Here is a 7,500-nt window from a genome sequence, read left to right on the forward strand (position 1 = left end):
CGCTAAAAACATTGCTAAGGTGAATATTGACAGGGAGTTTACAGGGAGTATTGGTAGAGTAGGACGGAACAATATTAATCTTAACATGGTGAAAGACACATTGACAAGAAAATAAATCAACAGGGGATATTGCCAGGGTAACAGGGATCTAGAAACACTGACAAGATGAATAATGGCACAGTGTTTACAGGGAGGGAGGAAAAAAAATGCACTTAACAGGGTGAAAGGCACGTTGGCAAGGTAAGAAAATAAATCAACAGGGGATATTGCCAGGGTAACAGGGCGCTAGGAACACTGACAAGACGAATAGTGGCAAGAGGTTTACACGGAAGGAGAGAGAAAAAAATTGAACTTGACGGGGTGAAAGGCATAAGAACATAAGAGAAAGAGGGAAGCTGCAAGAGGCCATGATGTTGACGTCGTAAGTATTGACATAGTAAATGGAAGGTTAGAATCAGAGGGTGACGGGGTATCAGAGTTGCGGGAAAGATGGGTAAAATAGAGCAAGGAAGAAAGGCAACAAGAAAGAGGAGCTAGAAATACAAAGGAAAAGAAAAGGAGAGAGCAAAGAAATAAGAGAAGAAAGAGGAAAAAGATGAAAGGAGTAGAAAGAAGAGAAAAAGGAAGGAAAGGGAAGAGAAGAACTATTACGTAAAGAGGAGAAGGATGAAGAAAGCTGGTAAGAGGGAATGGAGGAAGGAGAGAGAAAGGAAACAGAGAGAGAGGGAGGAAAGGAGGGAAGGAAGGAGGGAGAGAAGGAGGAAATGAGAGGCGAGGAAAAAATGGTAGTTAAAATAGGGAACAAATAAACAAAAGATCAGAGAGAGAGAGAGAGAGAGAGAGAGAGAGAGAGAGAGAGAGAGAGAGAGAGAGAGAGAGACAGAATTATACACATTAGATGCAAAGAAAGAATAATTGAGGAAGGTTGAACAAATTACATATATAAAGTCTAGAATAAGAAATAATGAAAGGTCAAAGAAAATTAAGATTGAAATTCTCTCTCTCTCTCTCTCTCTCTCTCTCTCTCTCTCTCTCTCTAAAGAAAACTCTCGTCCCCACAGATTTAATTTACCTTGTATGACTTAATTAACAACACGTGATTTACCAGTAATAATCCATGCAGCGCTAGTCACCAGGCGCTGCGAGGCGTGCTTCCTTCTTCTGCCTTGTCACCACCATCACCACCACCATCACCACCACCACCATCACCATAATCACCACCACCACCACCACCACCACCACCACTACTCCTAATACTACTACTACTACTACTACTACTACTACTACTACTACTACTACTAATAATAATAATAATAATAATAATAATAATAATAATAATAATAATAATAATAATAATAATAATAATAATAATAATAATAACACAGCTAAACAAAACCACCATAATCATGAACTACTACTGCTATTACTACCACTATTTACTACAATTACTACTACTATTACTACTATTACTACTACTACTACTACTACTACTACTACCACTACTACTACTACTACTACTACTACTACTACTACTACTACTACTACTACTACTACTACTACTATAAAACAACACCACTATAATTACGACCAGAACTTAATCACCACCACCACCACCACCACCACCACCACCACCACCACCACCACCACCACCACTTTGTTCATAATTACAAAAATAATCACCGGCACATCACACGAATAAACAACTAAAAAAAAAAAATAAATAAATAAATAAATAAGTAAATAAGGAAATACTGATATAAAAAAAACATTGAAAAATAAAACAAAATCTATATAAATTAAAGAGAAAATAAATAAATAAATACACGATAATGTCTATACGAAATAAAAAGAAAAATAAGTCGTAAAAAAAAGTCGTAATTTTATAATAAGTGAATTTTGTGAGAGAATTGTCGCCCCAAAAAAAAGAAAAGAAATAAAAACGAAATATAAAAAAGTGTTTCATTCAGTTTGCATAATAAATTCTCCTCTCCTCTCTCTCTCTCTCTCTCTCTCTCTCTCTCTCTCTCTCTCAAGGTAGAAAGGAAGTGAGAGGAAAAATACTGGCGAGACAAAAAAGAGAAAGAAAAAGAAATATTAACGAGGAAGGGGAGAAAGAAAAAGAACGACAAAAACAAAGGAAGGAATGAGGAAGAGAAGGGGAGAAAGTAAACAGGAAGGGGAGGGAGAGAGAGAGAGAGAGAGAGAGAGAGAGAGAGAGAGAGAGAGAGAGAGAGAGATGGTTTGAAAAGGTTTGTAAAGTTCTTATGGTGCACACTTCACACACACTCTAACTCTCTCTCTCTCTCTCTCTCTCCTACCACACAAAGAAGATGCAAGAAATAAACAGTAGACAATGGAGAAAGGAGATAAGGAAGGAGAAATAAATGAAGGAAGAGATAGAAAGAAGAAAAAAGAGATAATGAAAAGCAATAACATGAAAAATAACTAATAATAAGAGATGCAAATTTACACACGAAAAAAAAAAGAGAAAAAATTGAACGCCTTAAAGAAACACGGAGGAAAAAAAAAAAAGAAGGGAATATGTTAATGAAGAGACGAACAAATAAAAAAAAAAAAAAAGAAGAGATGAAATAAAAGACAACAGAGGAAAGGAAGGATGACAAGGAAGAGATGGAGGATGGAAGGAAGGAACGAAGGAAGGGAGGATGAGAAATAAAAAGAATAAAACAGAAAAAAAATATATAAAGAGAAATTAATAAACAAGGGAAAGAAGGATAAATTAGGAGAAGAGAAAGAAAGGAAGAAAGGAAAGAAAGGAAAGAAAAAAGAAGGAAGGAAGGAAGGAAGGAAAGAAGGAAGGATGGATGGAAGAAAAAGAAGAAAGGAAAGGAACAAGCAGAAATGAAACTGGAAATTAATCTAAAACGCAGAGAGAGAGAGAGAGAGAGAGAGAGAGAGAGAGAGAGAGAGAGAAGAGAGAGAGAGAGAGAGAGAGAGAGAGAAAAAACTAATCAACACATATAAAGCAATAAAAATAAGAAAAAAAAAACAGAAACGAATGAAGGAAAGAGAAAATTAAAGAAGAAAAAGAAGGAAGGAATGAAAAAAAAAACTGGATCCTTTACCAAATATCCTTCACTCAAACACTCCTTCACTCCTTCATCCAAACGCTCCAATGCAAAAAAAAAATAAATAAATAAAACGAGAGATCCTTTTCAATATCAAGACTCCTAAAACACTACTAAAAGATCCTTCACCACAGCACATCCCCCTTCTCCTTCAACACTTTTTTGCTCCCTATAAGCCTCTGACCACCCTCCCTCTCATCCTTCACTACTCCCTGCTACTCTACACACTCTAAATAAATAAATAAGTAAATAAATAAGCCAATAGGACAGAAAAATTCAGCTTTAAATAATTCTACAACTACTGAATTTTACAATCGCACCACACACACACACACACACACACACACACACACACACACACACAGAGAGAGAGAGAGAGAGAGAGAGAGAGAGAGAGAGAGAGAGAGAGAGAGAGAGAGAGAGAGAGAGAGAGAGTATAATGGTGTTTTCGTAAGTGAATTGCATTTATATGATCTAATTGGAATGTCATTTGAGTTTATTTTTCTATTTTTTTTGCTTTAATTGAGTTTAGGTTAGCTAAGGTTAATTAATGTTAAGGGTAGTTGAGTAGAGTAGAGAAAGGGAAGAGAAAAGGAAGATTAAGTTGTGTTTTGGTGAAGTTATTTGAAGTTAGGTTAGGTTAGGTTAGGTTAAGATAGGTTAGGTTAGGTTAAGTTAGGTTTGCTTAGGTTAAGATAGGTTAGGTTAGAGAGATAGAGATAGAGATAGAGGAAAAATAGGATAAGAAACAAGACATGAAGGAAAGTAGAATAATGGAGGTATGGGGAGAGAGAGAGAGAGGAGAGAGAGAGAGAGAGAGAGAGAGAAAGGAAAGAAGGAGGAATCATGGGATAAATAAAGGAATGGAGCGATAGAGAGAGAAAGCAAAGAAGGAAGGAAGAAAAAATATAGGGCAAGAAACAAGAAATGAAGGAAGGCAGAAGAATGGAGGTATGGATAGAAAGGAGTGAAGGAAAGAGGAAGCATAGGATAGAGAAAGAAATAGAGCGATAAATAGAGGAAAAAATTAAAGAAGGAAGAAAAAACAGGGTAGGAAACAAGAGACGAAGGAGAGTAGAAGAAGAATGGAGAAAAAAGAAAGAAGGAAGGAGGAAGCATGGAATAAAGGATTAGAGGGAGAGGAGGAAAGTAGAGAGAGAAAGGAGAGAGGAAAGTTGAAGTGAAGGAAAGAAGAAAGGAAAGGGAAGGAAGGGAAGGAGGGAAAGGAGGGGAGCAGTGTGGAGTGAGGGGAAAGAGAATTACCTCATTTATTGTAGTTATGCTGAGGGTTAACGTTGATTCTCTCTCTCTCTCTCTCTCTCTCTCTCTCTCTCAATACAAGCCTCTCACCTTCCTCTCACTTCCTCGAAACCTACGTCTTCCATATCTCCATTATATAGCACCTCTCTCTCTCTCTCTCTCTCTCTCTCTCTCTAGTATTCCAGCAGCAAATGGAGATAAATCGTACAGAGGGAGGGTGTGAGAGAGAGAGAGAGAGAGAGAGAGAGAGAGAGAGAGAGAGAGAGAGAGAGAGAGAGAGAGAGAGACAGAGAGGGTAAACATAACGCCAGGAGCGGGAGTGAATATCAGAGAGTGGGCAGTATCAGCTGGCCAGGCGAGCCATTAGTAAACAACAAACGTTCATAAGGTGTGGGAAGATAAACGTTTTTGGTCCTCTCTCTCTCTCTCTCTCTCTCTCTCTCTCTCTCTGTGGTGGTCAGATTAATGTTATCGTTCTCTATCTCCTCCTCCTCTCTCCTCCTCCTCCTCCTCCTCCTCCTCCTCCTCCTCCTCCTCCTCCTCTTCTTCCTACTTCTCACCTCTCTCTCTCTCTCCTCCTGTCTCTTATCTCTCGTCGCCTTCCACTTCTCGCTGTCCTCTTCCTCTTCTTCCTCCTCCTCCCAATGATCTCTTCTTCTCTTAACCGTTTACCGCATTTCTCTCTCTCTCTCTCTCTCTCTCTCTCTCTCTCTCTCTGTCGACTTCCTTCCTGTTCTCACCTCTCTCTTTCTCTCTCTCTCTCTCTCTCTCTCTCTCTCTCTCTCTCTCTCTCTCTCTCTCTCTCTCTCTCTCTCTCTCTCTCTTTCATATCTTTGTCCTTACTCTCCCCTCTTTCTTTATTTTCTTTACCTCCCCCTGTCTCTTTCCTCTTTCTCCTGACATTCTCTCTCTCTCTCTCTCTCTCTCTCTCTCTCTCTCTCTCTCTCTCTCTCTCTCTCTCTCTTTCTATAACCGCATGCTCAATACAACCTGGAAACGCGACGAGAAAGCAGAATGTGGAGAGAGAGAGAGAGAGAGAGAGAGAGAGAGAGAGAGAGAGAGAGAGAGAGAGAGAGAGAGAGATAGGGTGTAGGGCGAACAGAACAATGAACTAGAAAAATAGGAATGTACAAGGCAAGTGAAGGAAGGAAGGAAGGAAGGAAGGAGAAGTAAAAAAATGAAGGAAGGAAGGAAGGAAGAAAATGCAGGGAAAGAGTAAGGAAAGGAAGGAATAGGAAAGGAGTTGAAAGGGAAGGAAGGAAGGAAGGAAGGAAAGAAGAGAGTGAAAGAAGAAGAAAGGAAGGAAAGAACAGAGAGAGAGAGAGAGAGAGAGAGAGAGAGAGAGAGAGAGAGAGAGAGAGAGAGAGAGAGAGAGAGAGAGACAGAGAGAGAGACAGACAGACAGACAGACAGACAGACAGACAGACAGACAGACAGACAGACAGACAGACACAGAGACAAAAATATAGAGTTGACAAAATCACTCACTCACACACGCACTCACATATAGAAAGACAGCCAGACAGACAAAACCAAAGCCAGACACAGAAATCAGACGAGACATGAAAAGTTGTTGACAAAAGGGCAAGCAATCACGGAGGAAAACAGGAACACCAAGACACGCACAACCACGCAATGCTCTATCTCTCTCTTCATTAAAGGTAGTCTGCCTCTGCGTAACTGATGTGTTGTAACGTGATCTTTTAGAGGGTCTCAATAAAGTGTTGTGCGTTGCTATGTTGTTTATCCGCTTGCCGTTTATTACGTTTATTGTGTCTTTGTTCAGGTATTGTATTATCCCTTCAATACTGGGACTCATTTTTATTCTGTTTTGGAATATAATTTGATGATTTTATGTGCATTAGGAAAGGTTTATGAGGTCAAAAGATTAATGACTAAAGCCCTTTCTGTTTTAATCCTAACATAAGTTTTTGAAGCTGTATAAAATCGTCAAATAGTTATCAAGATGAATATGAAAACACGGCAAAGTGCAGAAGGGATTAACAAAGACTCTGGCCATTAATCTTTTGACCTCCATAGACCTTTCCTGATGTAAATAAAATCGTCAAATCACCCCACCCCCAAAAAAAAAAAAAAAAAAAATGCGTAATAGTTACCAGGACGAATATGAAAACACGGCAATGTAAAGACTCTAGCCATTCATCTTTTGACCTCCATTGACCTTCCCTGATGCAAATTAAATCGTCAAATCATACACAAAAAAAGTAAAAATGCGTCTCAGTATTGAAGAGGTTAATGCAACACCGGAAAATAGAAACAACAAACGTAATACACTGGCAAGCTGATGAACAACACAGCAACACGCAACAGTCTATTGAGAGCGCCTAAAAGATCACATTACAACACATCAGTTACGCAAACACAGACTACCTTTCATGAAGAGAGAGACAGAACATGCGTGTCTTGTTTTTTATTTTCATCGATCTATTTTACTCATTTATTATTTTCTATCTATTTTATTTATCTATTTATTTTTCCTTTTTTGTCCGTGATTGCGTGCCTTTTTCTCAACAACTTTTCATATCTCGTCTAATTTCTGCGTCTGGCTGTCCGGTTTAGTCTGTCTGGCTGTCTTTCTATATGTGACGTCTGTAGGAGTGAGTGAGCTGATGAGCAACCTAACCTAATCTATCCTTCATTCACGCCAGCATGTCACGACTTTCAACGCATCCCAAACTTCTTATAACGATAATGGAAATAGTCTTTCACACTTCATTGCTACACCTCCACTACACTCAAAAGGTTAAAAAAGGTTCTATTACATGAAATTTACACAGGTTTCTACGTAGCGTGTTTGGAAATGCTCTAGTTCAAATTACATGTGTTTGATTTTTTTATTATTTTCATTCATTTTCGTGATTTATTATGATTTGTTTTTATTAATTTTACGTCATTATGTTTAGCTGATAATATTCGTGTAGTTTAATTAAGTCTCTCTCTCTCTCTCTCTCTCTCTCTCTCTCTCTCTCTCTCTCTCTCTCTCTCTCTCTCTCTCTCTCACATTTTATTTTCCAATCGCGTTTCCAGGTTGGACTGAACATGCGGTTATATTTCTTCTCTCATGGTTCTCTCTCTCTCTCTCTCTCTCTCTCTCTCTCTCTCTCTCTCTCTCTGCAGTGCTTTTAAGTGT

General features: G+C 38.6%; 1 protein-coding gene across 1 annotated transcript in view; it reads right to left on the reverse strand.

Moving 5' to 3' along the window:
- LOC123512287 overlaps positions 1 to 7,500 on the reverse strand; it is a 143,041-nt gene that overhangs the window by 94,343 nt on the left and 41,198 nt on the right. The gene's annotated exons all lie outside the window — the stretch shown is intronic.

The sequence above is a fragment of the Portunus trituberculatus genome, chromosome 33 (genome assembly GCF_017591435.1).
Source record: "Portunus trituberculatus isolate SZX2019 chromosome 33, ASM1759143v1, whole genome shotgun sequence".
Classification (NCBI taxonomy): Eukaryota; Metazoa; Arthropoda; class Malacostraca; order Decapoda; family Portunidae; genus Portunus; species Portunus trituberculatus.